This window comes from Vicugna pacos, chromosome 8 (genome assembly GCF_048564905.1).
Source record: "Vicugna pacos chromosome 8, VicPac4, whole genome shotgun sequence".
Lineage (NCBI taxonomy): Eukaryota > Metazoa > Chordata > Mammalia > Artiodactyla > Camelidae > Vicugna > Vicugna pacos.
The window spans coordinates 57,584,037-57,598,595 of record NC_132994.1 but is presented as its reverse complement, the minus strand read 5'-3'; positions in this window follow the sequence as shown (position 1 = coordinate 57,598,595).

The window sequence follows — 14,559 nt, the reverse complement described above, 5'->3', positions numbered from 1 at the left end:
ACAAAAAAGAGTCTCTACTAAACAATTTCAGTTATAGACAAGTCCTAGAAAACATCACTATAGTAATAAAAAGCAGATCTGTGGTTGCTTATAGATGAGGTAGGCAATGTGCTGTGCGAAGGACAAAAAAACAAAGCGGCACGGGTGAAGTATGGAATTTGGGGAGTGATTGTTATGCTTAATATCTTGTGATGGCAATTCTGTGATGACAATTTTACGGATGTATACATATGTCAAAAGTCATCAAAATGTGTACTTCAAATATGTGCTGTTTATTGCATGTCAATTATCCCTCATTAATGCTGTTCAATCAAATCCTAGTGTTTTAAAGCAACAATCACTTAGTCTCACACATGCACCACTTCCTGAGGCTCAGATGATTTAAGCAGGAATCAGCTGGGTGGATCTGTGCCACATGCATCTTACTAAAGACCTATGAGTAACACTGGATGACTCTGCTTCATGTGTCTCTCGTTCACTTTTGAGTAGCAGCCTAACCAGCAGAGGGTTCTTCTCATGACGATGGTAGAAATGAAAAAAAAGTTAAAAAAAAAAAAAGCAAGGCATCTTAAATCCTTGATTTGGAAGGAAATGGCATGCAGTGACTCCTGACTCTTTCTATTTGTTAAAGCAAGTCACATAATCAATTTCAGAGTTAAGAATAGGAAATACACATCTCCCTTTACAAGGCTGTAAGTGAGGGTATGTTTGCAGGGATGGTGGAAGAATCAGGCCAGTCAGGCAATCTAATACACACAAAAGATACAGTATTTTGTTCAAAAAAAGCAATACATTCTGAAAAGTACTTCAAAGAAACAGGAAATCAAGTTGCTCTTTACCTCACTAACTTTCCATTATATTGTAAGTGCTCATCTTCTAAAACCTTGTCTATCAACCTAATCATGAGGCTTCAATACTAAATTGGTAGCTCAGTGTGTCAAATACATTGTAACAATTAATTCTTGAGCATTTTATTTTAAAATAACAAAGTTCTTGATTCTATAAAAAACAAAAATGAAAAATGTACCCTCCCAACCACCACAACAGCTCTACAATCATATCAAATTAGCCCTCAGCTATTAATGCTGAAATGTAAAACTGTTCAGACATGGAACTATATATATGTTATATATAGTTCATATATATTATATATATTGTATATTACACATATATAAATTTCTCAACCATTATATATCTTTTCCATATTGAAATCCTCATGTAGTTCATTATTATTATTTTTAAACTGTTCGGAACTAACACTTGTTCTAAATATTCTTCATGTTTTCAGATTTTACCCATTTCTCTAAAAAAAAAAATCTAAGAGAATTTAAGGCAATTTGTGTGTACGTGGGTTTTGGAAAATGTTAAGAGGTATTACTCATCCTCATGGATTGGTAATTCTGCTGACTAACAGAGCTGCCCACACAGTGTTCTAGTTAGTGTAAGAGGAATTTGGAATGTTGAAAATCTCTTGGCCAGATACACTCTAAACTATAAACAAGTAATTCTGAGGGGAGCAAGTTACATTTGTTAAAGTGAGTTAATAATAGTTGTATTATTCACATAGAAGTATTTCTCCAAGGTGAAACATGGGAGGTTTCAGGAGAATTTCAGGTGAAATAAAGTTCCTGTTTTAATCTGACTATAAAACATTGCAATAGTCTTCCTCATAAGTCATAACATTCAAACTGAAAAGACAAGAATCTCTCAGGACATTTTCTTTCTCTGACATTTATAATAAGTGTTTGTTCACAGCAAGAGAAGGAGAGAACTGAAAAACAAAAGGTTTAACTATATCATTTTTAAAACATGTGTGATTTTTCTCTATCAACTGTTCTTTAAAACCGGCTATCTCAAGAGGAATTGTTGTATACAAAACCAAGTCTGTATACATTACCAGGAACCCACTGTCAAAACAATATTTGCTTTTTCTGGCCTTTAATGCTGCAGAAAACTGGAGAGGGGAGGTAGAAGGAAATATGAGTATTTAGAAGATATTTATTGTTTGTTCCACGGGCACAATTCAAAAAAAGGTAAATGTAAAATAATAATAGATCTAACCTTGGAAACTGAACTACAGCGGAGGGGGCCAGGCTCTGAGCATTCCACATCTACCCTTTGATCTTGTTATTATGTGACAGAGGAGAGAAAGGCCCTGCTGCTAGTGAAAAACAGATCAGGGATGGAAAGGTAAATGTCAAGGAGAAAATAAGATTAAAATATAAAACCATAACCAAGGGTAACAAAGTTGGTTTGCATGGAATGCCAACTTAAAAAAAAAATCATAGCGGGAAAACAGAATAAGGGTGAAACAGGAGGTAAGAAAATGAAAAGTTATTAAGATTATTTTTTGAAAGCACCCAGAAGTGCTAACTTGCCAGTCCCCTGACTTTTCAGCTGAAAGCTATTTTAGGAAAAAATTGAATCACATGCATGGATTCATATTTTTCATAAGAATTAACTGGGTAATTAGGGGGGCTTTCTTTGTTGTTTTTAATTGAACCCACTGGACTATACTTATATATTGACCAATTTTTCACAAGATCTTGTTCACATTGATATCCCCACGCAGGAGATTTTCACACTGATATTTCTGTAACTATCAATTGTTAAAATAGTAAGGCCTGACTGGGGAAGTTTAGAAATAACTGAACACTGGAACACAAATAATCTCCTAGTTCAGGACAATGATGGCAACACAAATTAAACCTTTCTAAATCCTGCACCTCCTAGAGGTGACTACATTGGAAGAAATGCTTGTTTGCGGGCCACACTGTTTGTCTATTTCCATATTTAATTGATAACAATGACAGATCAGGATCATTCAATTATCAAACTATATAGAGACAGAGATTTTATTCAATCTGTTTACATTATTGGTCTTGATATTTTCTGAATCATCATTGCTTGTATTGACAGTTCAGAATGGTCCTAATGATGTTCACAATCCCAGTTTTCCTTCCTAGGCATACAGGAACCTACATTTTACAGCCTAAGCCATGTACTTGACTATCTAAAATACAATATATACCATTAGGGCCATTTACTTTCTTTACTTTCAATACTAATTGAAAAACTTCTGAAATTTTATTAATACTAGCAGAAAATTTAAAAGAAAAAGGGAAGATAATCAATGTAAATAAATACAATATATGTATACATGTGAAGATCTCTGAAATCATACATAGAAGGGATGATTTTATGAAAAAGTGACAATTATCAAACTTGGCATATTAATGAGAATGTAAATAGGACAATAACTTTAAGTGAATTACATAAAAATGTTAACAACAACAAGAGAATACAGAGCCTCTAAAGATTAGGTTATAGGTCATTTTTTTTTCAAATTTGTAAAAAACAAAAATTAACCACAACAGATTTGTAGAACCATCTTAAAATATAGAAGACAAATGGCATGGTCTTCAATTTATTGCATACAATAAACGTGGTCTTGATTTTAAAACATGACAAAGATTACAAGAAAAAGAAAAGCCACTGTTACTTGTCTATGAATATAACTAAAGACTAAAAAAATTTGTAAAATTACACAGTGAAATATATTTTTGAAATAGTAGAAGTTCATTCCAGGAATAAAAGGCAAGAAAGATACAAGTAATTCAATTCTGTTCTCCATCAAGACAATACAAAAAAAGACCATGCAAAATTATAAATAATAAAATCACATGATTATATAAATATAATTTTAAAAGCATTTTTAAAAGTGAAAATATTTATTTAAAGACAAAGATAACACAAAGAAGTAGTACTTATTTGATATGCTCAAGAGGAACTTTTTGTTTAAAGAATACAGAGAAAAATATAAGAGCTATTCTTTTTCTAATATATGTATGTTCATGTACGACTGAAGCATTAACCTATAGACCAGAAATTGACACAAAAATATGTATATATATGTATATATATATATATATACAAAACAACAACAACAAAACCAGGGCAAGAGAAAACTGGAGGAGTCGTTTAACACCCCATTTAATTAGCCGTGGCCTTCTTCTTGGACCATCAAGACCTTCTGCAGCCTCTTCCTAATACATCGCCACCTCCAGCCATGCACCCAAAAGAGGAGAAATTCTCTACTCTGTCTCCTGTTTCTTTTCCACCCCACTCTCAATGTGGCGCATGCCTCTTATATGTCAGCTCAGATCCTCCCAGCTCAATATTTCTAAAGCCAATTATTTTCAGTAATTATATTGCTATTCATATAATATTTTACTATACATCAGGCATGGTTCTGGAAACTTTGAATGTGTTCACTCACTTAACCCTGAGAGCAACCACATTTTTAATATTATCTACATTTCATTTTATTTTCTGGGTGGGGGGTAATTAGGTTTAGTTACTTGTTTTATTTTTAGAGGAGGTCTTGGGGATTGAACCCAGGACCTTGTGTATGCTAAGCATGTGCTCTACCACTTGAGCACATTATTATCCAATTATTATCTACATTTTATAGATATGGAACCTCATCTGAGAAGTTATGCCCCTTTCCTGAACATTTTCATCTGGTTGGCATGAAGTCAGAATTTAAACTTATGAGTCTAGTTCCAAAGCCATGCTTTCAAAAATGTTTTATATGTATGTTTTTTACTGGTTTTACATTCCTGGGTCAGAAAATGCATTTTTTTAAAGAATGAGGGTCATTCAGTGTTTTATCTCCACCTTTTATAACAGTTCTTAAGTTATATTTCATTCTTTGATCTTGATGTGCATGTCCAATAGCCAGTTTGGACTATAAGCGCTTTGAAAGTAAATTCCAAACAAACTAGTCAGGAACTTGGATAGTGAAGGCATAGGAAGCATCTATATTTCTTTATCTACATACGTTGAATACCTTGAATTTACATTGATATGTCCAATTCCAATTTAATATCATAGATTTTATTCTAGTTTTCTCCCTTTCCATATTTGTATGTCTTATTGTCTCTTCTTTGACATTAAGAAGCTTGGTTACTATAATCCTCATTATATTTACTTATTGAATTAACCACCCTAAGTGTAATTACCTTTTTGTTGCTGTCACCACCCTCTTCACCCTACTGTCACTATCTTATAATGGACACCCTTTATTCCCACTCAGACCCAGCATCTCTACATATTATGCCTTCCTTCTCTGAGCTGGGTGTGTGTGTTATTTCTCTTCTCACTGTGTAATGATTTTTGGACTGAATTATTCAGAAAAGAAGAAAGACAAAAGAAGAAAGGAAGGAAGGGAGGGAGGAAAGAAGAAAGGGAAGGAGGAAGAAGAGGAAAAAGGAGGGAGAAAAGAAAGGATCACTATTAATTTTTAAACATTTGAGAATATTAATTAACAAAAAGATACTTATTAAAAATGCTTTGGAGGAAGGGCAAATATAAACCTACCAACCAAAATTGCAAAATTTTAAAAACTTTTTGACATAAAAATACTACATGTCTGTATCTATGAACTGTCATAGTATACATTTAAAACAGTGGTCAGAGAAGAATTCATAGCCTTAAATAGTTATATCAATGAAAGCAAAGGAATAATATTAAGTGAATTAAATTCCCAGCTCAAAAACCCAAGGTAAGCACCAGAAAGGAAACAATAAAGATAAAATCAGCAATTCAAGAGGTTAAACACAGAAAAGAAAATAACCAAATAAATTTGTAAATAAAAATGCTTTTCTTGAGAGAAGCAAGATAGCAGAGTAGAAGGTTGCTTGTAGCTCACTCTCTCCCACAAATACACCAAAACTCACATCTACGGACCTACTCAGACAACCAGAGCACCTGCCAAACTCCGACAGAACATTTGCCCTCTTCGAAAAACAAAGACGCCAAAAATCTGGTAGGAGAAAAGGAAAAAAGAAAGAAGAAAAAGCAAAACAGTGCGGGACCGATCCCATGGGGAGGGAGCAGCAAAGGAGGACTGGCGCTCGTTTGCTGGGTCTCTCCTCTCCAACGGAGAGGCCAGCGGGATGGAGGGGGAGCCTCCGAGGTTCAGATCTGCCCCGAGCACCCCTTGACCAGCAGAACTGAGTTAAATGGGCACAAAGGGTCCCCGCAACACCCAGCTTGAAATGTGAGCAGGCAGCTGGGGGCTGGGACAGGCCGCCCAAGCCAGGAGGAGGACTGGAGCAGCAGCACTGAGGCAGCCCCGGGGGACTGCTGTGCGCCGTGGCTGGGAGGGGATGGAGCAGAACAACCTCGGTCCCCCAAAAATTGTGAAAAAAGCGAAACAACACAGCTGGTGTGCCCTGGGGGAGGGACACCATAGCCTTTGTCTCCTCAGCCACAGCCACTACCTCCTCCTGTGCACAGCGCCCGGTTGGGGGTGGGGCCAAGACCTGAATCCGCACCCATTGCCTCTGCAACCTCCTAGGCAGGACTGAGACTTGTTTACAGCCCGAGGCAGATAGGATCTTTCTGCCCTGGCACCTCAGAGAACTCGCACTGCCAAGAAAAACAAGGAGCTGAGATTTGGCACAGAGCAGGGGTGGTGCTGTTCCGCGGCCTTCCCAGAGTCCACCTTCAGAGCACCTACCTAAGGCGGAGCAGGTAGCTGCACAGAGCAGTGGAGCAACGGGCACCTTGAAAGGGCGGGCGGCCACCTGCCTTTCCTGGCAGGAATGCAGCATCTGATCACAGTGCTGGGAGGGGGCACGATCCACCTACTTGCCTCGCCCAAGTGCAGCATCTTACCGCTGCATAGGGAGGGGGAGTGGCCCGCCTGCCCACCTCATAAGAGATCAGCACCTGACCCAGTGTTGGGAGGGGGTGCGATCTGCTAGCCGACAGCCACTGGGAGCAGCACAGTCCAGGGCGCCAACAGAGGGCTTTTGGAAACAGCAAGCTGAGTCGTGAAACAGGGTGAAGACACAAAGACCTCTCAATAAAACCACACTGTCTCCAGGAGAACTAGATAATTGATACTCCTTAAGCCACAGTGTCAGAGAGATATAAGCAATATGAAGAAGCAGAGGAACCATTCCCAATTAAAACATCAAGAGAAATCCCCTGAAAGCACGATCAAGGATATAGACATTGATGACCTACTACATCAAGATTTCAAAAGAGGAGTGATCAAAGTACTGAAGGAACTAAAAGAAATAGTGTTTAGAGACATAAAATGTCAAAAATGAAATAGAAGCTATAAAGAAGAACCAAGTACAATTAATAAACTCAATTGCAGTGATGAGAGCTGACCTAAAGGCTGTACAAAGCAGGCTAGATATTGCAGAGGAACAAATCAGTGACCTAGAAGACAGGACAACAGAAAGCACCCAATCACAACAGCTAAGAGAAAAACAATTAAAAACAATGAAAACAATATAAGGGACCTATGGGATAATATAAAACATGCCAATCTACACATAATAGGGGTTCCAGAAGGGGAAGAAAGAACAAAGGGGATTGAAAAGGTATTGGAAGAAATCATGACTGAAAACTTCCCAAACCTAAAGGAATCAGATACCCAAGTACAGGAGTCTCAGAGGGTCCCAAACAGGAAGAACCCAAACAGACCCACACCAAGACATCATCATCAAGACGGCCAGAGTCAAGGATAAAGAAATGATCCTAAAGGCAGCAAGAGAAAAACAAAGAGTGAGTTACAAGGGAACCCCTACCCTAGAAGGCTCTCAGCTGATTTCTCTACACAAACACTACAGGCCAGTAGGGAGTGGCAAGACAGATTCAAAGTCCTGAATGAAAAAAAGGTGCAGCCTAGGATACTCCATCCAGCAAGGCTATCCTTTAGAATAGAAGGAGAGATAAAGAACTTCACAGACAAGCAAAAACTAAAAGAGTTTAGCGACACTAAACCCATGCTAAAAGAAATATTGACAGGTCTCCTCTAAATAGAAGAGAAGCAGGATGCTACACAAATGAGAAACTCAGAACTGGAAAGGAGATAACTGCCATGAATTACAAAAAGAATAAACACAAAATTGTAAAAGAAGACATCTAAATCATTAAGAGTGGGAGAGGGAAGCAAGGAAAGCCACTGTGGAAAATAGTATGGAGATTCCTCAAAAGACTAGGAATAGACTTACTTTATGACCCAGGAATCCCTATCCTGGGCATATATCCAGAAGAAACCCTACTTCAGAATGACGCCTGCACCCCAATGTTCATAGCAGCACTATTTACAATAGCCAAGACATGGAAACAGCCTAAATGTCCATCAACAGATGACTAGATAAAGAAGAAGTGGTATATTTATACGGTGGAATACTATTCAGCCATAAAAACCAACAACATAACGCCATTTGCAGCAACATGGATGTTCCTGGAGAATGTCATTCTAAGTGAAGTAAGCCAGAAAGAGAAAGAAAAATACCATATGGGATCGCTCATATGAGGAATCGAAAAAACCAAAACAAAACAAATCATAAATACAAAACAGAAACAGACTCATAGACATAGAATACAAACTTGTGGTTGCCAAGGGGGCGGGGGGTGGGAAGGGACATACTGGGATTTTAAAATGCAGAATAGATAAACAAGATTATATTGTATTGCACAGGGAAATATATACAAGATCTTGTGGTAGCTCATAGCAAAAAAAAATGTGACAATGAATATATATATATGTTCATGTATAACTAAAAAATTGTGCTCTACACTAGAATTTGACACAACAGAGTAAAATGACTATCACTCAATAAAATTTTTTTAAATAAATAAAGAGTTATTATTAAAAAAAAATGCTTTTCTTAAAAAAAACCAACAAGGTAACATAATTAAAAAAATACTGCACATAAATGTGCAAATTCATGGATAACTAGAAGAGATTGTTAAAACCAAACCAGAATAAAAATTATAAAGGATATTTTGCAAAATTTCATACAAATCAATTTTAAAGCCTAGATAAAATCCATTATTTTCTAGAAAAAAATTTATCAAAATTGACTCAAGTTGAGGTTGAAAGCTTAAACAGATCAATTTCCATGTAAGTAGAGAAACGTATCAAAAAAGGACAAGGTTCAGATAATTTTATATGTAAATTCTTTCACCCTTCAAAGATTAAATCATTTCAATGACTTGACTTTTTATTTTAACAATGCAAAATCTGATTGTGGTAGGCAGAATTCTAAGACAGTCTGAAGATTTCCACTTTCTAATGTAAATGCTCTCTTCAATCCCCTTCCCTTTGTGTGAGTAAAACCTGTGAATAAGATATCACAACCTTGATAGTACCACGTTTTATGGCAGAAGGGCAATTATCCCGTGTAGGCCTGACCTAATCAAGTGAATGTTTTAAAAAAAGGATTTTCTCTGGCTACATGGTGGTGGTGGAGACAGAGAAATGTGCTCTTGGTTGCCTCGGTGAGAAAGAAGCAGCTGTCACGTTCTGAATTTCCCATGGACATCCCTTGGCAAGGAGCCACCGCCCACCTGGAAAAGTTGCGAGTGATCTCTGGCTAACATTTTCTAAGAAAATGGGGACCGTGATCATACAGCTGCAAGAAAATGAATTCTTTCAACAGACTGAGGGAGCTTGGAAGCAACTCTCCCTAGTCAAGCCTCCAGATGCAGCTGGCTGATACCTTGATTTCAGCTTGTGAGCTCCAGAGAAGGGAACCTCGCTAAAATGTGCTGCACTTCTGATCCTCAGAAACTGGAAGAAAATGAATTTGTGTTGTGTTAAGCTGCTAAATTTGTGATTTGTTATGATTTGTTATGTAGTAACAGAGTACCAATAGGCTCATCAAACACAACAGTAAATTAGGATAAACTGACCTCCTGAGTGTCCAAGTGTAGAATCTCTGAAATAGACAATGCAACAGACAACATTACCTAAGCAGTATCCCTATTAAAACGTTTAACTTGTATCTGAGTGTGAGAAGCCAGCCAGACAAATCCACACTGACAGACACACCCCACAACCACTCGTCTGGTTTCCTCAAAAGTATGTGTCATGGAAAAAAAAAAGGTAGGAAAGCATACTATGTTAAAAGTTTAAAAGAGACTAAAGTGGCATTTTAAAGCAATGCACAACCCAAGCAAGACCAAGAAAAACAGTTTATCAAACACATAAGTAGTATTGTCATATCATAAATAACATAGCATAAACATTAATGACATAAATGAGAAATTTTAAATATGGGCCCTATAGTATACAATGCTATTTTGTTAACGTTAAATTTTCTGAGCCTGTCCATTGTCATATAGTTATGCAGGACAGTGCTCTCATCTTAGACAACATGTGACAAAGTGTTTAGCAATGAATTAATATCCTGTCTGTAAACTACCTCTCAAATGGCTGAGAGAAAGAGAGAGAGGGAAAATGTTTAAGGATGGTGAATCTGCAAGTATCTGTATCCATTGCAATAATCTCAATTATAATACCCCTTTCTGTGCATTTGCATTTAAAAAATAGTGAATAAGGATCAATAGTTGCTGATGGCTTCAAGTTCCTGCATTTTAAATAAAAATATTTCCATTATTCATCTAGCTCACTATAGGTTTTTTTTTTTCTACAAGAAATGAGGCCTGAATTTAATAATTTTTTGTGTCCTCAAGATTATCAATTAAGTAATTTTCTTTCAAACAGTTAATGTAATGAAACACATAAATAAATTTTCTAATTGTAAAACATCGTCTTCTTTGAGTAAACTATTTTCGGCCATGGGAGATTAATCTGGTGGATTGATTTGCTATTGTGTTTCTTCTTTTGAGTCTTACTCACAAATGAGATTGCCTTCTAATTTTCCTTTTTTCTCGTCATATCTTTATTCATTGTTTAAAATCAGAATATGAAAGCCTAATAGAAGTTATTAAAAAGCTTTCCAGAGTTTCTTTTCTATTTTGCTGCCAATGCCCACCAGTAGATCACAGCACATCAGGAATGATGACTGTTCTCTAGCACTTTTTGTCTTATTAATGCCAGGCTCACATATTGTTTTTAATAAAATTATATTGGAAACAAAAAAAGAACAAGGACAGGTATGTGGGATGGGAAATGGAGATTGGAAGGCCTGTAAGGAGCTAATTTTAATAGTAAAAAGCAAATGGCTATACTGCCAGTAAAAAGGGAAGGACCTCTGGCAATATTTAGTTCCCTCTGAAGACTGGATTGATGCAATGTGGAGGAGTAGTCAGAAATGATTCCATTTTCAGACACTAAAAGCAAATGACATCGTTCTAGCTAGTTATATTTTGACTAATATATTCTTTAGCTCTAAATTTACTTTAAAAGACTGATTTATATTATACTTGATAACTCATATAAAAAAATCACCATTTCCTGCGAGTCTTCCAACATCCCTGTGATGTAAACAAGGCTGAAGATATTAGCTCTATTTGGAGATTATACAATTGAGACAGGGAAATTAAGATACTTGACAAAGGTAGTGCAGACAATGAAGAACCAAATTTAAAGCCAGGCTCCTAGATTTTTGGAATTTTTATTTCTTCCTGCCATGTTCTTATGAGTTGAACTGTGTCCCTCCCACTCCCAAGCAGGCATGTTGAAGACCTAAGGCCCATACCTCAAAATATGACCTTATTTGGAAATAAGGTGATTGTAGATGTAATTAATTAAGATGTCATACTGGAGTAAGGTAGGCATTGGATAAACTGGTGTCTTTCTAAAGAGAGGGAATTTGGACAGTCACACCCACAGGGAGAACTCCATGAAAAGATGAAATGCCAAAAATGGCCAGTAAGCCCACAGAATCTAGAGGAGAGACATGGAACAGATTCTCCATCACAGCCCTCAGAAGGAACCAACTCTGCCAACAGCTTGATCACAGCTTTCTAGACCCTAGAACTACAAGGTAATAAATTTTTGTCTTTTAAACCACCCATTTTGTGGTACTTTGTAACCACAGTGCTAGTAAATTCATACACATCCCTTGCTGTATTTTCAGGTAGGAAATTGAAATGATCAAAAATTAAATAAATGTGTTTTGTATTTCCTCCTCTTACTTCACTAAACTTTCATATATGTTATGATTATTTTTATCTAATCTCATATGCTGGAATGATGTAAATATTACAGAAAAGCAATTTACTTTAAACTTTAACTTGCCTCCAGATGGACAAAATTTAAATTTACTGAGTGAAAAATCATAACATGTCTTTTATGTAGCTGTATGTTTCTGAAACTAACATCTTCATATATAATTATAACAGATCATTAATCCTCAAAGTTTCCATTTATCATGCAGGTTTTTAAAATTAAAATATAGTGATAATTTTATTTCTATTCATGTGAAGGCACAGTTAATATTCTGTGAATTATTCAGCATAAGTAAGTCACATGCAGTATCTCATAAATGTTTATATTAAACAATGGTTCTTTGTTTATATGAAATTTAAATTTAACCGTATTTCCCTTTTTTTGTCTGGTACCCCTAGACTACCTCAACTAATAATTTTTGGCTACAAGACTTCAAGTGAATAAAAATCAACAAAGCCATAATGAATCCTCCAGATATGGCACTGTGTCAGTACCAGATGGTAGGGAGAGGTTAGTAACTAATACAATTGACAAACAACAAAATGTAATACATCAAAAGTTGCACTGATATCAAGATCACCCATTATTGTGAATCAACTGATTCAAAAGAAGCAATTTCATATTGTGAATGAAAAATACTACAAACCTATCAGTAAACAAAGAATGCTGAAGCCATCAAGTCCTCAACAGCTGCCACCACACTTTAAGACAAGCCTGCAGCCCAGCCTCTGCAGCCACTCATAATGGTGCACTCTGAGGGGACTCAGAATAAGAAAGGACAGGATACTGGCCCTAGATAGCTAGGTGCTTGTCAAAGAAATGAATTCAATGAGCCCAAATGTTTGCTTCCTCCTATACATAGAAAAGTGCTAAATTCTTTAACTTGAGATGCCTGGTTTTCTCTAGTTAACAAGTAATCTTTTAATGTTCCAAATACCTGGTCTTTATTGTAAAACTCCTAAATATCCTAGCTCTTCCCCTGCCTCTTCGGAGCAGTCCCTCAGAACTATCTGAGAGGCTGTCATTCCAGGCTCAAAGGGGTTCGAGTTCTCAGAAATGTCCGCCAAATAAAACATAGCTCTCAACTTTTAGGCTGTGCATTTATTTCAGTGGACAGTATCTATCCAGGAACTACTGATCACCTTCAGTCATTTTAAGATAAACCAACAGCGGTAAATTGAGTATTCAGATTGACATTGAAGAATAGAATATGCCAATGTCTTACAGTAAGCAAGAATAATAATCTAAAGTATTTATAACTTTATGAATAATAATGACCCATTTGCTTTTGATAGGTTAAACATTTGCTTTCAATTTTAAGGGCACTTTTAGGATATATTATCTTACTGCACTTAATAAAACAGAATACCTGAATTTCAAAAAAGAGTTCCTTGCTAGAGTTTGCTCTCGCTATTCTTTGGTGATAGCACATTCTTCTCCCAGATTGTTAGATGACTAGCTGCTTCATGTTGTTCTATTATCAGTTCACACCCCACCCTCTCCAAGAAGCTTTCATTGGCCACTTTCTAAAGTAGAACTGACCATATTCACACTATTACCTCATTGTATTTTTTCTTAATGCTTAATACTATTTGAGCTTGCATTTTCAATATGCTTTTTGTTTATTTCTGATGTACTTTTGTTTACTTTTAAAACATAATTACCTTACTGGTATCTAAGTTCCATGATGTCCAATGTCTTGTTTATGCAATTCATAATGGTATTCTCTGAGCTTAGCCCTGTACTTAATCTAAGCATGGTATGGAACTCCCACATTTAATTAATGAGTAAATTAATCTATCTTGAATGATTTGAATATTCAACAGAAATGGAGCATCTATAATATATGCATAGGTGGTGGTTACAAAAAACAGCCAAATATCCAGTCACTAAACTTTCATGGAAAGAGATAGAACTTAACTACTTAATCAGTATGCCCATAAATTCTGTAGGCTACATTTTGTGTTGAAACATTATGATAATATGTATACCTAAACTCCTTCCTTTATGCATCAAAATGCCCTAGAAAATGTCCTGTTCTCTTTTGTTTTACATTTGCCTCTATATAGAGTGCTTTCCTTTATGTTCAAGCTTGTCTTCTCGATCTGTGGTTAACTTTCTTAATATCTCCTGATGTTCTGTGGTACACAGGATTTTAAGATAAGCCCCAAATGAGCCAAATTGTTGTATAATTCTTTCCCCTTAAGTGTGGGCAGAGCCTGTGATTTGCTTCTAGCCAGTAAAATATGACAAAGGTGATGGGATAGCCATTCTCATGATTAGCAGCCTACAGCAAGACATTCTCCTTCAGACTCTAAAGAAGTAAGCTGTCATGTTGTAAAAGGGGGCCTGTGAGAGGGCCACATAGCAAGGAATTGAGGGCTCCTAGGAGCTATGAGCCCCAGCCGATAGTTAAGAAGTATACAGAGACCTCAGTCCTACAACTAGCAGGAAATTAATTCTTCCAACAACCAAGTGTGTTTGGAAGAGGCCCTCAAGCTCTAAAAAGGAATGCAGCCCAGTCAAGGCTTGCATTGAAGCCTTGTGGGACCCTGAGCAGAGATCCCAGCAGAATGATGCCTGGACTCCTGACCCATAGAAACTATACA